Genomic DNA, 16,784 nt, shown 5'->3' with positions numbered 1-16,784 from the left:
TTGTATTGTTTATTGTTTATTGCAGAAATATCAATAAAAGCAAATAGGATGAAGTATTTCTTCTGAGCTCAGCTGCACATGCAGTGAGTGTGTCTTACATCAGATTCTGTAGACCCCTAAGTTAATAATACTTAAATATGTCAGTGCTAAGTCCTTTTTGTGGAGTATTACAAAATAAGGTTCAGTCTTACTTCAGGGAATATAATAAATACAGTCCAGATTCAAGAAGATATTAATTCAAATATTTAAGGGTAAGTTGGAAAAGGTCTCCTTCAAAGGGAAATCTCCCTGTGGCATTCTTATAATGAGATGCAGGCGGTTTGTTGTTTGTTATTACTCATAAGAAGTCTGTAGAAACAACAGGCCTTATATTTATGTTTTTATTTACATAGTGTGTTTCAGGCATAAGGTTTATACTGGTGCAGTTGTAGACTGTCCAATTTTAGTTTATGATGTGTGGTATTGACTATATAATTTCTGTTTTAAATTTACATTAAAAAAAAAAATCAACAAGCACAGAAATCATTATGTATAGCTTTATTGCAGGACGTATGACAGATGGAGTTTTCTCACCCTGAATGCTCTCAGCGTAATGATTGAATTTCTTATTATGAAATCTAGAAGAATCTTTATTTCCTTAATGAAATTGGAGAAATATGTTGAATATGAGAAATATGGTTAATGGAAATATAGCATGGGAAATGTTCTATTTTATTTTGCCTTCATTTTGCCCTCAAGATGAAAATCTTTAAAGTGTATTTTAGAATATGCAAAATATCCAAGGAAACCAGTAGCTCCTGAAATCACAGATGTCTGGTAGCCAGGGCTTTCAAATTTGAACAGTATAATCTCAACTCAAAATAGCAACTGGAGCATTTGCATGTAAGATACTGTCAACACAAAAATCAGCAAAATGCTCTATTTTGTTAGGCCAGCCTTAGTAAGATGCCAAGTACTTGACACACAGAAAATCTTTAGGATTTGCACAGGAAATGTAGCCTGGGAAGGACATTTCTAAATGGAGATAGCAAGTTACGTTGAGTTAAAAGTTTTTAAGGTAGGTGAGGTGATGAGGGAATATTTCTGCAGAGACCATGTTAGTTTGATTAACATTTTCATCTGTGAGTTTGTAACAGAAGAAATATTCCATGAACATGTGGGACTATGCAGGAGAATCAAAAGATTATCTGTATAAAGCTAGATAGCATGAAGAATACAGTATGGGTACATCGAGATTCAGGGTAACCAGCAAGAGCACTGTATAATAAGGCTCATGTAGAACAATATCATGAATTTCAATAGCTATACATTGTTGATCCTTCAAGTGTAAGGGACAGAGAAAGAGTAAAACCTGGTTAATCAGATCGATTATAGTTTCTACTGTTATACATTAAATAAGGTAGATATGATTTGAAGATGAAAAACCTGAGATAGTAAAAAGAAAGACAAGGTAGTATTATAGCTATTGTACAAAATAGTGCTAATGTGTTTACTGCTGTCTTTAATTTTGTCCAAGAAAAATGAATTCACTTGTGAAGCTACATGCAGAAAATCCAACATTGTGGTTGGGACTGGAGATGGAAGGTAGAATATGATTGGATAATTGCCATCAAAAATAATAGCAGAGTATGTATTTATATAATAAATACACTTCAGAGGTAACCACAGGGGAGAGAGACCTATTTAAGTTGATTGAGCTTGTACCTGAAAAAAGTTAGGTTTTGCTCACTGTGAGTCAATGTAGGATGGAAATAAGAAAATAAATGAGATTCTCAAAGAGGCTGTTAATAGGAAGAGTGGACAGGATCTGAAAGGATTTCAAAGTAAAGCACACTTGTCTTTATGATAGCATTTTCAAACATGATTACATGAAAGAGAAGACACCTGGATTTGGTGACCTATAGGGTGATCCCTTTCAATTTTATGTTGCTATGATAATGCTGAAAATATTATTTCATCCTCTAACCTCTGTATTAATGCTACATTTAGAAAGATCAATGAATAGGATTGTGATAAATCCTTTGTGGTCAGAAGCACATGCCTTATCTGAGGATATTTCTTCCTCTGTACCTACCAATATTTTACTTCCTATTCCTGTAAGAATTCCCTATGGTGTGCATCATTTTCTACGCTGTGCATATCAGAACATTTTTAAACTCGTTTTTGCAGAAGTTTTGTGGGACTTAGAAGCAGCTATGCTCAATATTTGGTAAATGAAGTTGTGGTGGTTCTGATGATCTGATTTACTGCAAATATCAATCACATTACTTCATTCATTTATTTTTAATTTGGAAGAAAAGAAATGGCTGGGTGAGACTGATGTAATGTTAGTAATAAGTTTGAGTAGTAATCATTGTACATGATTTGCTTTTCATTTTATAGAATAGGTGTTTAGTTGATGTTGCATTTAATTATACTTACCTCAGAAGGCCTCATTTGACCTGACTAATTGAATAAGAGATTTTCTTTGAAAACCCCTCAGATTATGAAAGAAGGCAACATGAATGTTTCCCTTTAATTATAGTCTTCCACTCAATGGCAGCACCCTATCAATTCTGTCAGTTATTTATTTTGTAGACTACTCTGCTTCACTGGTGAGTGTTTTGCCATTTGATATCTGTCCTTTCACATTTTTCGCACCCGATTCGGAAGGAGCATCACAGAAAGCAGTTTCATTATGTAGAATGCTGTTATAATGATTACAGTCATTGTCATGGAAATGCACACTGGGGACAAGAATAGGGTAGGCCTGCAATGAATATAGTCAAGTTTCTCAATGAAGAAATGACTGTCAAGAGTATGGATTTTTTTGCTGCTATCATCTGTTATACATCAAAAGTTAGGACAACAAGTCATCTTTATATTTTAGTATCAGATGTATCTCCATTTCTCAGTCATTACTTCTTTTCTGTAAGAAAATACAGTTTGGAGACTAGAAATCTGTATAAAATTAATCTTTATTATTAATGCTTATGAGACTTTTATAGAAACAAGGAACATAACAAAACACAGGTCTTGGAAAAATAAGGTTGTGATAGAAATAAGAAACAAACTTTTTGTAGATTTTAAATATTTTCCATGTTACTGGCATCATTGAACTGGTTCTCTGTTGTTTCATTTGGGATCAGTTTTCAGTGTTTCATATCTTGTTTCCCCTAAAAGACAACTCCAAGAACAGTTTGGTATTTAAAAAGATAACCTGTAAAGAAGTTAAAACCACGTTGGCTTTTTTTTCTACAATCATGAATTATCTGGGGAGGCTTTCTTGAAAGCTTCCTAAGATCAATGATATCTAACAGTATTCAGACAGACTGCTTATCTCTGTGTGTATGCGCATGTGAGCAATGAAGAAATTTCATTAAGCAGGAACAAATGCCCTTGACCCAAGCAGTTGAATCCACAGAACTGAGCTTCCAGCTACAAGACAAAAGTGGGACTTTGCATTCCCAGATGAAAACTATATTAATTAAAATGTGACTGTGAGTACTGAAAAAGGGACTACTAAGAGTGCTGTGAGGTGGTCAGGTACCACTTGTGTTCCCCATTCAGGGGAATTAAGACCTTCATGAGGAAACTTAGAATACTTTGTGCTGTAGTGCTGAAAACTAACATTTCTCCTGCAAGTTGTATTTCCTTTGCATTTCCTCCATGTTTTTGAGTGTAATAATTCATGTGTCAGGAACTGCAGAGCAAAAAAGCAGACAATTTTAAGAGAGAAAAGAAAAAGAAAGTGTATCCTTAACGTTCTTTTTCATTTTCAATGTCTTTGTCTCCAGAGTAGCTGTCTAGTCCCTGTGATATTACTTAAAAGTTACACTGGAAGCAGGTCATAACTACACATTCACTGTGTTTTTGACTTTGGGGAGAGAAATAAATGTGTAGTGTAAAAGGGGAGATTGATATTGGTTAGAATCTGAGTGAGTCATGCTATTAGAGGGAATAGCACAAGAATGTAATGAATAGGACTGACAGCTGATTTCTCTGTAGACCCTCTGAATCTTTGAAATACTAAATATGTACCTCTAAATCCACTTCAAATGTACCCTTCAAGGCAGGGATGGCTTTTCAGGTATTCAGTTGTGTATAGCTTTCTAACAACTGTTATTCCCAAATTTGGGGGATAGAGAGAGTGATTCTTAGTTTACTCAGTTCTTCTACCTGAAATACAAAAATACTTTGTTTTGATGGGGTGTGTAGGGAAGTATGGAACCACTTCCAAGTGTGTTCCAAAATTTGGTGTAATTTAAAAAGTGGTTTTATTTTAATTTAAAGAAAATTAAAAGGTAGGTTTAAATGCTACAATCCAGAGATTTTGCACATGGACTGCTGACCGTTGTCATCGCTTTGTAAAATGAGTATGAGGGGCATAAAGAGCATCCAGAACAATGTGTATCCAATTTTCTACTATTTAAGTTGCTCCTTTTACAAATAATATATTTAGGCAAAATAATTTTCGTCTGTCTAGCAAAAGCCTGGTAGCAATGAAAACACCAATGTGCAAATGAACATTCTTCTGTTCTTGTTATGGACTTTGCTTCTTAAAATTTTTTCATTCAAATTTACTTATGTAGAAAAAGAAAAGAAAGCATAATGAAAAGGAATGGAGTTTGGGCTCAGCAAGCTTTTAAATTTCAAATGTAATATGTTTGGTGTGAAAAAGATTTTTATTTGTGCTTTTTTTTTTTTTTTTTTTTTTTAATTCTAGGGGTTCTTTGAAGTAAGCAAAATCAACATTGAATCAATAGAGTTAATTTTTAAGGAATCATTTAAACTATTTTAATTCATTTTAAGGCTGAGAGATGTCTCCAGCTTTTTCTGGAGGATCTCTCCAGAAGAATCCATGAGTCTGAAGTTATAGGTGTTGGTATTGGATACATAGAACTATGTACTTTAATACATCCTTTTTACTTTATATCGCACATGTTCCTTCCCTTACAGTTTCTCTCTTATGTGCAGGTCACTAACAATTGGTTTTATTGGACCTTGTACCCATGTTTATGGCTTTCTGCTCCCTGCAGATCCTCATTCATGTCACCATGAATAACATCTTAATTCACTGCCATTTAAGTTGATGGGAAGCTGACAATGGTCAGACAGGACAGTGTATATTTCTTTTTTTCTATCTCCTACTGTTGCTCAAGGAGCAGGTTTACCGAGAAGCTGAGGAAGTGGCCCCTCTCCATCATACTGCTATTTTGTGACCTGAAGTTAGTAACGTGTGACATTATATGGTCCTATATGATATCAGCTGCCTCATTTTCTGCTTATTTTTACAAACAGCTGGATAAGGACTTGCCACCCAAGTCTTTTCATACAAGAAATTCAAAAGTGCACTTGCTTTTTCTTGAGTTCCAATGATAGTCATTTTCCTGTGTTGCCTTCATGCTGGTCATAATGCTGTCTTTATTCACTAAATAAGTCCATTTTTGAGAGGATGCGGGCACTTTATTCAAGTTCTACCAGTCATACAATGTTGTGGACCTTTAGTTTTTATTTATTATTTTCAAAGAGGTATTTCTAAACATTGGAATGTTCTCTTGGGAAAAATCAAAAGAAGCAAGTGCTTTCATCAGCCTGATCAATCTGACATTCTCCTAGAGAGTTATTGCATTGCAACCCTGAGACAGAAAATGGCTTTATACCAACTGACAAGGGCATTTTGACTTGACAAAAAAACAAACAGAAAAGCATTAACACACTGAAGTTCACTCTCAAACCAAAGACATGGGATATAGTATTTACCTGGTTTAACTTCATTTAAGTTGATGTGCAATGGCACCAGGAAGAAACTTGGTCGTTTATGTCAAAATAATGCTGGTTTTGTGAGAAAGCTTTATACAGTTTGTCAGTCTTGTGGAACATCAGTGCACTGAGTGGAGTTGATTGCCTCAGTTAATGGTTCAAAGTAATTTTGTTGAGGTGATCTAATATTCTTTGAGACTCTTTATGGACACAAAAAGTCTTTACACAACTTGACCACTACTTTTTCTTCCTTACATTTTTTTCTTCTCTACCATTTCATAAGTTTCACACACTCATAAATTCATACCAGCAGCTGACATTTTGAAACATTCTATACATTGAACAGCTGTACTGTATATCTTTCAGAATGAACTGCTATTTCTCCTTTAAATAGACACACTCAAGAAGAATTAAAACCTTGTACAAGACTGAATTCTTCTGAAGAGAAATAAATGCTTTACCTGGAAACTAAAAATGTCTTGTAATGTCAGGATTTGACTAGTTGTAGCTAATTCTATATGTACCAGTATACATAAAGAGTCTCACGTCCTGAACCACTCTTTAAGTTTTTTGGGTTATTATATACTATATTCTTTCCCTCAAGTACAAGAGTATTACAGGGTTCTCATCCTTGTCTACAGGGGCGAATGCCTAAATTGGAGAATAAAATAACAGAGTGCCAGAGTGGAGTAAGATATAATATAAGTGGTAAAAAATGTTGAGATGTTTCAACTTATCAAAATGTCCAATGTTTACTCTTTTTCTATTGGATGGTTTAAAATATCCAAATTGTAAATTGAAAGTAGGTAGGTAGCTAAGTGTTCTTGGAAAAATTAATTATAAAACTTAGCAGAAGATTTTACAAGGTAAACGAGCCTTATTTCTGCTTAAGCTGTTATGATTTTTCAGCCAATTGCATTGGCTTTAAAATTTGGGCTGAAGCTTGCCATTACTGAGATGGTTGTTGTTTTTAGGGTGGATGCTTCTTTACATATTAGCAGGTAATTTTGTTTGTTAATTGCACAATACGTTTTTGTGTAGTAAACATTATTATTATTATTTATTTATTTTTTTCTAAGACACCAGTGGATAAAATAACAAAAGGAATGTACTAGCAAAATCATTTGTCTTAGTGGTGGTGGGGAATATGATTATATTCTAAATATCTACACTTTTCTGCTAATTAGATCACTGGAAAGGATCAAGATAAGAATCAAGAGAATCTTAAAGGTTGAATTTTTATGTAGACATGAAAAATCAATGTCTCCAATAAAAGTGATTCTTGATACAGGGCCTCAATAATGCTAATTACTTTATTGACATTCTCTAAGATTTCAGGCAGTTTTAGATATTGCTATGGACTTTCTTCAAGCTAGATACTTGAAGCATCATAAAATTAGGAAATACCTGCGGTATAGATAACCTCAGTATTGTGGCACACACCCTTCGTACAAGTAAAAAAAAATCAAATTATGTAGGCTAGAAATAGTACAAGATTAATTTCACCTCATAAAGGAATCAGTCCATTGCGATTGCTATATAGAGAGGTTTTTGACAAACCCCTTCTGGCTGTAAAATGAGATAGTAATATTTCATGAAGTTGAAGGACGATGAATTCGTTAGGGTTACAAGATGAAGTGACTGAATTTGTATCTGAATTGAACACTAGGCAGATGTTTAAAATTGTGCTTCAATACAAAATTTACATTAATTTGCACTATGCACTATGTAAAATACCTAGTTTTGTTTGTAATAAAAAATAAGTGAAGAAAATCTTAAAGCAGAAAGTACTGTGAGTATGCAAAATCATAAGCCTATGTAGTGTGGTCAGCAGTGAACTGAAATGAAAGCTTTCCCTCCTAGTTTGGCCTCATTTACAGGTTTTCCAGTGTTTAGAAACGTGCTGAGTTTCCCATCCTTCAACCACTTATAATGAGGGTAGATTATAATAGATTTCTCTCTGTTAGCCATTTTCTTTCATGTTACTTATGAGTAATCAAAATCCCTTGTGTGTTTTGTCTGTCTGACACCACCCAGTGCCACAGAACCACAGGCACCGGGGGAACAGACACCTATGTGTGTGCACAAACTCATCTGTACTGGTGCACACACATTGATGCTTGAATGCCAAAACACTCCTAAAACAGTTCAATATTTCTTTAGAGAAATGCATTTTGGTATGGAACTCTGTAGTTATTTACTCATCACCCAAACTTGTGACTGCCACGCAGATTTTTGGAAGCTTGGCTTAGTACTACATTACCTTGCTATCATAGTGACATTTACAAAACTTAACAAGTTATGGCCCTTTTATGTAGCTCTACTGGAATAAAGACATCTTGTCAACACGTTCCTTCCTGTTCATGGAAGATTAAATGAACAAAGTCTTGCACTCTCTGTTGTTTCAAATGGAATTTCACTGTTAGAGTGTGTGTTAAGTATTATAATGCATCCTCGTTACTCTGTTGCAATACGGGTTGTGTATACAGGGCTGAGGCTGAGAAGAGGAAGATGTGTGAGACGGGGAGCTATTTTAATATTTTTCTTTTTTTCTGTCCTATTCTTTTTTTAATTGGTTCTCTGTTACATTAATTTGCCCCAGCACAAGTCTGTTTTTTACCATAAAGGTAACAGGTAACTGGTCTCTGTCTTGACTGAGCTTTTCCACTCTATTTTCTCTCTTCAGTCTACTGAGGGGGATAAGTGAGAAAGGAGTTAGGGGTGCTCCTGGTGTGTGACAGTTAGGAAATAGACAAATCTACATTCTTCATTTGGTAGTTTCATTTTAAAGAAATGTTTTTGTTTCTATGCTAATCTTAAATCAGTAAGTGACTAAGCTGATGGTATGCTGGCTAACTCAAATATGAATTGACATCTCAGTTATTTCTCAAGTACTTTCTCAACCCTAGAGAAGTATTCATTCATATTCATTTTCTTGTATAAATATCCTCACGCATAACTCATCTTCTTAAAGATGTTGCTGCATCATTTACCTAATTTATTAAATAATTTGAGAAGTTACTTTTATGTAGGTTATTTGTTCAGTGAAAGAAATGCTTCTGTTGCATGATTAAAACTCCAAATGAAATAACTCTATTTTCTATCTACTACAAACAGTAAAAAAAAACAAAACAACAACAACAAAAAAACAATAACAACAAAACAAAACAAAACAAAAAAAACAACAGGAAGGCAATCATTGCAGTTAGGTAAACAAATAGAAACTACATCACCAGTTAGGTATTTTCTGCTTTTTTATTAAGAAGGATGTGAAAAATGAAACCATGTAGAACATAATTTGCAGGAACATTTATTTATTTATCTATTTATTTATTTCGTAAACTGAGAGAAAGATTGATATTCTTTTTCTAAGCTAAAAGAATAGGTGTTCCAGGTCCAACAGCTTATTGATAATTCTGCTCAAAATGGCCGGGGAAAAAAAAAAAAAAAAAAAAAAGGTGTGTATGAGCCTGCAATGTTCTTGGACAAATAGTGGAGTTTGCAGAGGGTTATTTGTGTAACGTGTCATGAATTGCACCAAAGGTAATGGTTGTTTAGCAATATATTCCTTTCTGAGATATAACATTATAACAATATTATTATTATCCTATTTGTCTTCTTTAGTTGATGTATCAGAATTATAAGAGTTATGTAAAATGCTGAAATATATTTTTAAAAGAGAATGAAAGTTTGTCAGACAATAAGAAATAAAGCAGGGAATCTACTGTTTGAATTTCCCTCTTGTCCTTTTGTATCTCATCACAGAACACAGTCTGTGAAACTTAAATCACACTCATCAGTTTCTAAATTAATCACCTCTGTAAACATTTATTTTCTAAAATACACATGCTGTTTTATAATTATAGTGGAAATTGCCAGTCTGTAAACATAAAAGACTTTCTCTTTGGCTGCTCAGTATTAGCTCTGTTCGGTTCTTGACAAGCAATTAGTTTTCATTTAAGTAGTTCTTAGCTGAAGCTCAATAGCTGCAATTTGTATGGTTGTTGTTGGTTTAAATTATAATGAAAAGAATGCAAACACTTTTGTATGGAAAGAAAGTGATGAGGTGATATCCAGATTATGCTCAACTACACTGAGATACAGTGTAGTTATACAGTATACATAGTCTTTAGCCATGAGAAATGACTGTTTAATAAGCAAACTACTCATAAAATCTCTAAAAGGAAATGCACACACACACCAAAACCAACCAACCAACCAACCAACAACAACAACGAAAACCCACAAAGCTAAACTTGTCTTAAGTACTGCTTAAAACATCCCACCAGAAAGATTCAAAGAAGTTGGAATGATGGAAGAGAAGGCAGAATTAGATTGTTAGCAAATGAGAGAAGCATAAAAGGGTAAAAAAGTCTCTTAAATTAATTGTAAATCATAGAAAAACCTGTTGAAGAAATTTTCAGAAATGCTTGCAGAAAACATACAAACAAACATCCTTCTTTAGAAACATCAGGATGAGAAATGCTGACAGGTATTGATGTGCCAAAAGACAGTGTATAAAGAAAGCAAGTAAGGTTATGGCAAAAAAAAAAAAAAAAAGGTTTCTTACAACATTACTACTAGAAGGCTTGGGAAACACAGCACAGACATTTGATTCAGAATGCATAGGAGGAAAAACATCAAACTGAGGTATAAATGCAAAAGGCTATGGAGCAAATCAACAGGTGAGCAGTAATTATCACATGTACTTCATGCACTGTTCTGAGAAGTGCCAAAAGCAGTAACTCTAGTATATAAATTTCCATCTAAATCTGTCTTGATATGTGGATATTCAAGTAACAAAAGGTGCAGTGACCTCAGTATTATTAATAGTAATAAATTATAAAACTTATATGTGGGGAAAACCAATACCATTTAATCTTAAAAAATATATATTTAGGTAAAACAGTGAAGAGTCAAGTGGAAATTTGCATTAATTATTAAAAGCCATTGAGAAAACTGTAAATGCTAGCCATAGAGAAATGCAACAAAAGAGTTTTCCTAGACAGAGTGGAATTCAATACAGATAAATATAGAATAGAACATGAGCTGCAACTGTTTTAACTGAGTTGACAGTTACTTCTAATATGACCATACAGTCTTGTTACTTAGTTCCTTGAAAAGGAACTTCTCCTTTTCCTCAGTCTTACAATAACAAGAGATGTGCAACAAGGTTGATCAGATATACAGAACAGTTTCTGCATGAAGAACAACTTAATCCATATTCTGGGATTATTTGCAGCTGTTCTGTCTGTTTGTTTGTTTTGAATAGAGGATTTTTCATAGGAAGAGTCTGCTTTGCTTTTTTGGAAGTTGTACAGGGAACAGCTGGGCATAGGAGAGTTCTGACTAAAAAGAGATGAAATAAAGTGAGTTTGATTGTGGCCAGACAGTCATGAGTAGTGCAAGCGCATCTTGTCGAATCAGAATTGGGAATTTCCATCCTATATTTTGACTTCCCCTTCTTAAGCAAGCAGTAGAGAAGCATCCACAATAAAAACAAAAACACAAACAAAACAAAAAAGCAGGCTATAGAAAATAATGCATTTCTGTGTGAAATTGTAATGATATTCCTAATTGATCTCTCAATAGTGAATTGAGATAATTCATCAGATAACACTGAGATGATGAGCAAGCCACAGTTTGATAGAAAATCCATTAATTTAAGAAATTGGAATTGAATATCTGTAATTGTAGGTAGTTGAACTTTGGATAAAATAAATGTTGACAAGAATCACTTTTGCCCATTACAAACATTTATTCTTATATTTAATAGTGTTCCTTGTGTGGTTGTGTCAGAGGCTGTTGCTGATGAACTCAGCACTCCCAGTCCATCCTTCCTTCTTAGAAAACTATTCCTTTACATGTCTGTAATAGCATGACAAGTCCTCTTCTCCAGTTTATGTGGAAGAAGTAGTTTCAGTATTTCTCTGTATTGTCTGAAATCAATGGGACGTGTTTCTTTCTGAGCAAAAAGGCATACATTCATTGCAGGTAGCTTTCATATTTAGGGGAAATTGACAATTTACAGTGATTCACTCAAGGTTTGTTTTTGTTCAAATTTGTAATTAAAAGGATTGCATAAAATTAGGGTGCGGATTCTGTGTAAAACCTGATATACATATACCATATATATATATACCATAGTATTGTTAGTAATACCAGTATTGTTTATTTAATCAACTATGTTTTCTGTAAAAAGAAAAGAAGAAAGAAAAAGGTGTGGTTTTTTTGTTTGTTTGTTTCTTTCTTTCTTTTTTGTCTTACAAGTGAGTAGTAGATCGTCAGTAGCTTACATTGATGTTATTTGTTCCTTTTTAGTTCTAACTAAAGGTGGTTGATATTTAATACTTCTTGAAAGTCAGATCCTGTTGATGAGGCTCTGTGTAGGAAACCCAAAGCAGAGACCCAGAGTACTCTACTTCCCCTATATAGGGGAAAAAGAATAAAAAAAGAAAAATAAATTTGTAGAGATGAAAATTCCGTAACTGTTCTCAATTGTGGCCACTATCTTACAAACTAGCTGTTAAGCTTTCACCTTAAACTTTGCTTTTTCATCTATTGTGTATCAGTTTCTCCACTGCTGAGAGCAACAGCTTTTATTAGAGCCTTCAGTGTCCTTCAAAGTACAGCCACTTCTTTGTCTTCACCAGAGATGTCAGTACTAACTACAGTAGTTCATAGGAGTAGAAAGATGCAAATCACTGGGCTAGGCAGAACATAGGGATATACTCAATTGTGGACCAAAGGGTTAGAGTAATGTTCCTGGTTCTTTTGGGAAGAGAAATATTATTAAGTAGCATTATACAGTATTGTTAGTAATACACAGTAACTTTTATACGGCTACTTTTTCATTTGGTCTATTTTGATATAGAGTAGAATAAATCTGATAGTAGTATGTACTGTTTATATTGCCCAAGAAAGTGGGACCCATGACCCAGCAGTATAAATGCTAATATTTATTTGTGATGTTGCTATTTCAGGAAAAATTAAGTAGTTCACAAGGCACATGCTGACACAGTAAACAGACATTTTTCTAGATGTCTCAGAAGTGCCCCAGCCTACATATTAGTATTTATTTATTTTCTGTTTTATTTTCTAAGGGAGCATTGAGGTTTAGCCTGACAGGCAGCTCAGCACCACACAGCCATTCACTCACTTCATCTTCCCAGTGGAATGGGGGAGAGAATGGGGAAAAAAAAGTGTAGATCTTGTAAGTTGAAACAAAATCTATTTACTAAGACAGAAAAGGAGAAGAGAATCAATATAGCAAGGATAGCTACATATATATACACATACACACATATATTTACAAACAGTTGACATGCAATTGTTTACCACCCTCTGACTAAAGCCCAGCCAGACCCTGAGAAGCAGCTGCCCCACCAACCCTGCTCAGCACCCCTCAGTTTTATAGTTTTTTCACATGATGTCATATGGTATGGTATCTCTTTGGCCAGCTTGAGTCAGCTGTCCTGATTCTGTCCCCTCTCAGCTTCTTGTGCCCCCTCAGCTCCGCACTGGCATGACAGTAAGAGAAACTGAACTGTCCCTAGTGCTGCACAGCACTGCTCAGAATCAACATTGGTGTGTTATCAACATTGTTTTCCTCCTGAAGCCAAAACATAGCATCATACCAGACGCTATGAAGAAAATAACAACTCTGTTACAGCTGAAACCAGGACAGTAGGAGAACAATGTTTTGCTCTGTCAGCCTTTTGTAGCAAACAATAATGAAAAAATCCCTAGGTGGAAAGGTGATACGAGAGCGTCAAGACTCATGCGTACTCCAGGGAGAATGTGTAAGTTCTCTGTCACAATTGATACTTTTGTAAATTAAGGTTTCTTCAGAATTGTTAGAACCGTTTATGCTTTTTAAAATCAATATTTCTGTCTTTTTTTTTTTTTTTTACACAAGAAAAAATATTGTATGAGTCTATAGAAAACCAAGTAAATGCAGGACAGCAAATCTTTCCACAGTATCAGTTTACAGAGGGGAGAGCAACAGTGCTCTGGTTTGTCAGCCATTCTCTTTTACCTTGAGTTCTCATTTAATATGCTCTTTCTTCCCCTTGTTATTCCCTTCTGCTGAGTTGTTTCCTGCCAGTGGTTACTGTGTTTTCCAGCACCTACATCCTTCCCCCAACAATAGTGCCATTAGAGAAGTGAAGACAAACTATTCTTCAGGTGTGTTGAAATTCTGCAGAAATATTTTCTCCTCACCCTTTAGTACTCATCTGAATTCTCTTTGCTAGTTAAAATTTCACTGTAGAATTGCAGTTCCTGCAATGCTGGAGAGGAGCTCTGCAGAGAGGGACCTGGCATCACACTGGTGTGACGAGGCAGATGTGACTCATCGTGAGGCCAACAGTGTGCCTTTGTAGCCAAAAAGCCAGCAGCTAGTACCTGGGGTGTATAAAAGAGTGTGTCCAGCAGGTCGAACGGTCAGGAGGTGTAGTCCTGCTCCCTCTAACTCTGCCCTGGTGAGGGTCTCATCTGGGAATGGATTGTGTCTCAGTTCTGGGCTCCCCATACAAAAAAGACCAGGGATCTCTTGTGAAAGAGTCCAGCGGAGGGCCTACTAAAGGGTGAAGGCTGGAGCCATCTCCCCTATGAGGAGAGGACTTAGGGAACTGGGTCTTTTAGCCTTGAAAAAAAGAAGGCTGAGAGGGGATTGATCCAGGTTTATAAATACTGAGGTGTGGGAGCACTAAGTGGTGAGGCCTGAGTCTCTTTTCAGTAGTGCATGGGGATAGGACTAAGGGTAAGGGATGAAAAGTACAGCATAGGAAGTTCCCGCACGAATGTGTGGAAGAACTTCTTTACAGTTTCAGGGTGACGGAGCACTGGAACAGGCTGCCCAGGGAGGTGGTGGAGTCTCTCTCTGGGATATTCAAGACCGCATGGACGCCTACCTGTGAGATGTGGGTGTAGGAGCCTGCTTTGCAGGGGGTTGGACTCGATTGATCTGCTAAGAGGTCCCTCCAACCCCTACAATTCTGTGATTCTGATTCCTATTTTCCAGAAATCCATTATTGTATGCGGTATATTGTATTTTAATTTTGCTAGTGTTGTTGTGTTGAGTCTACAATTCTGTTTTATTCTGAAATGTTCATCACTCCACTGAAGCCCATAATTAACAAGTAGTTGTGCTGTGTAAGAGAGGACTCTGTTCCTCCCATTTCCTTGTCTTCTTCTATGCTTAGGTATTGCACAGAGAGCAATATGAGTCTCTGCTGTCTTGCTTCAACAGAACAGAAAGATTGAAAAGTTGAAGATCTGCAGCCTACTAAACAGTAGGAATAGCAAGCATCTCATATGGTAATTAATAACATCTAGTAGCATTTTCACATATTAATGAGTTTTGTGTGTTTACACTGAGTTTCTGAGTAACTCGAGCAGACCATGCTAACATGGAGATAATCTAAATTTCACAGTGGTTTCTCAGCTAATGTAGGACACAAAACACTGGATTTATTCACTAAATTGTATTTAGAGATCCATCTTCATCCATGGAGAATCAAGGAGATTTTTTTACTGCGTAGCTGTATCTTGAGATCTGTGTCTTAGTTGTTTGGTGCACCTTCTGAAGAGTTTCTATCAGAAACTGGTTATAAGTTTTGTCTGTGTAGCTTTTCCAGAGGAGAGATCATGAATCAGGCTTATCTAGTATGAAGTGTGCTTATGAGATGACATATGAGGAACTTGCTTTCTCTTCTGGTAGCCAATGGAAAAATATCATGCGTTGAAGCAGAAGGTGCAAATATTGAAAGAACTTAATCAAGTGTATACTGTTCTGTTGGTGTCAGTGCAGAGGAACCACAGTACAGGTGTTACAGTAATCTTGTTTGATTACCATTAAGGATATTTCATTATTTATTGAAAGCTGATTTGGGTCATCTTTCAGTTCTATCCTTGCAACATGAAGATATTTTGGAGTATATGGATAAATATTTCTGGGCTTTTACATGAGTTTTAGGAGATGTGTCTAAATTAAGAAGCTAAATAAAATGCTTGCCTATAATCCTAAGATGGATGATTCATATCAGAATGCAGAACACTTCTTGAAATCTGTGTGCAATTCCTGTATCTACAGGTAGGTAATTTTTCTTTTTGCCTTTCAAGTTAAAGCAAAACAGTTGCAAATGTGAATTGTTAGATGCAGCTTTGAAAAATGAATCGAAACTGCAAAAGCTTTGGGGAGCCTATTCCAGTGTTTGACTACTCTTTCTGTAAATAAGTGTTTTTCTCTTATCTCAGAAAGACCTCTAAGCGTTACTGTAATGCTTTGTTAACATTCTGCTAACAAGCAGATGCTACATTTGCAGTTGGCTTTTGTTTGAAAAGTTTTTGTTATGTGGAGGTGGCAGGGCCTGGGTAAAATAATGTGTAAAAGAGTCTGAATTATCTTTCCACTTGGAGATTATGTCAAGAGACAGTTCTTCTCAAGAGTTTGATTGAGAAACTGTGTGACTGAATCATTCCTGTGTGTGAGATGTACAAGAAAAACAGATTAAATAATTAATTGAATGATTAATTAATTAACCATGATGTTTATTGGTTAGCTGAGCAGTGAGTGTTTTGTTTGAAGGCCTCTAGTAGTGAATTTATTTTACTGACAAGAAGGGAAACTGAGTGCCAAAGACATCTGTTTCTGCATATGTATAAAGCTGCTGATGAGGGAGAAGGAATGATTCCCAGTTCATCTGAAAATTTAACTATATGTTTGTTAAAGAAAATGTTGATAGTAGAGTAGCATTTCTTTTCCTGTTTGAGAAATTAGAAGTAAACAGCAAGATCAGTACTGTATTTTCTGTCTACTTCATGTTTCCATTTTATTTTTCTGTTTGCTTAAAGATGTCAAGAATATTTTTACAGATTTTTACATTGAGTCTGAATATCTTCTATAGATATACTTTATTCTTTGTGTTGATGTTTTTATATTAGACCTGCTCCCTTACAGTTGGTTTTTGTTTGCTTGTTTTGATTTCACAAATATTTATCAAGCTAAAATAAGTTAAACTGTCTGTCAGGTTTTTTTT

The 16,784-nt window shown here is 35.2% G+C and overlaps 1 protein-coding gene across 7 annotated transcripts in view; it reads left to right on the top strand.

The window, feature by feature from the left end:
* CDH18 (cadherin 18) overlaps positions 1 to 16,784 on the top strand; it is a 450,693-nt gene that overhangs the window by 297,495 nt on the left and 136,414 nt on the right. The gene's annotated exons all lie outside the window — the stretch shown is intronic.

This window comes from Coturnix japonica, chromosome 2 (genome assembly GCF_001577835.2).
Source record: "Coturnix japonica isolate 7356 chromosome 2, Coturnix japonica 2.1, whole genome shotgun sequence".
Taxonomy (NCBI): Eukaryota; Metazoa; Chordata; class Aves; order Galliformes; family Phasianidae; genus Coturnix; species Coturnix japonica.
This window is presented reverse-complemented; position numbering and strand designations above follow the sequence as displayed.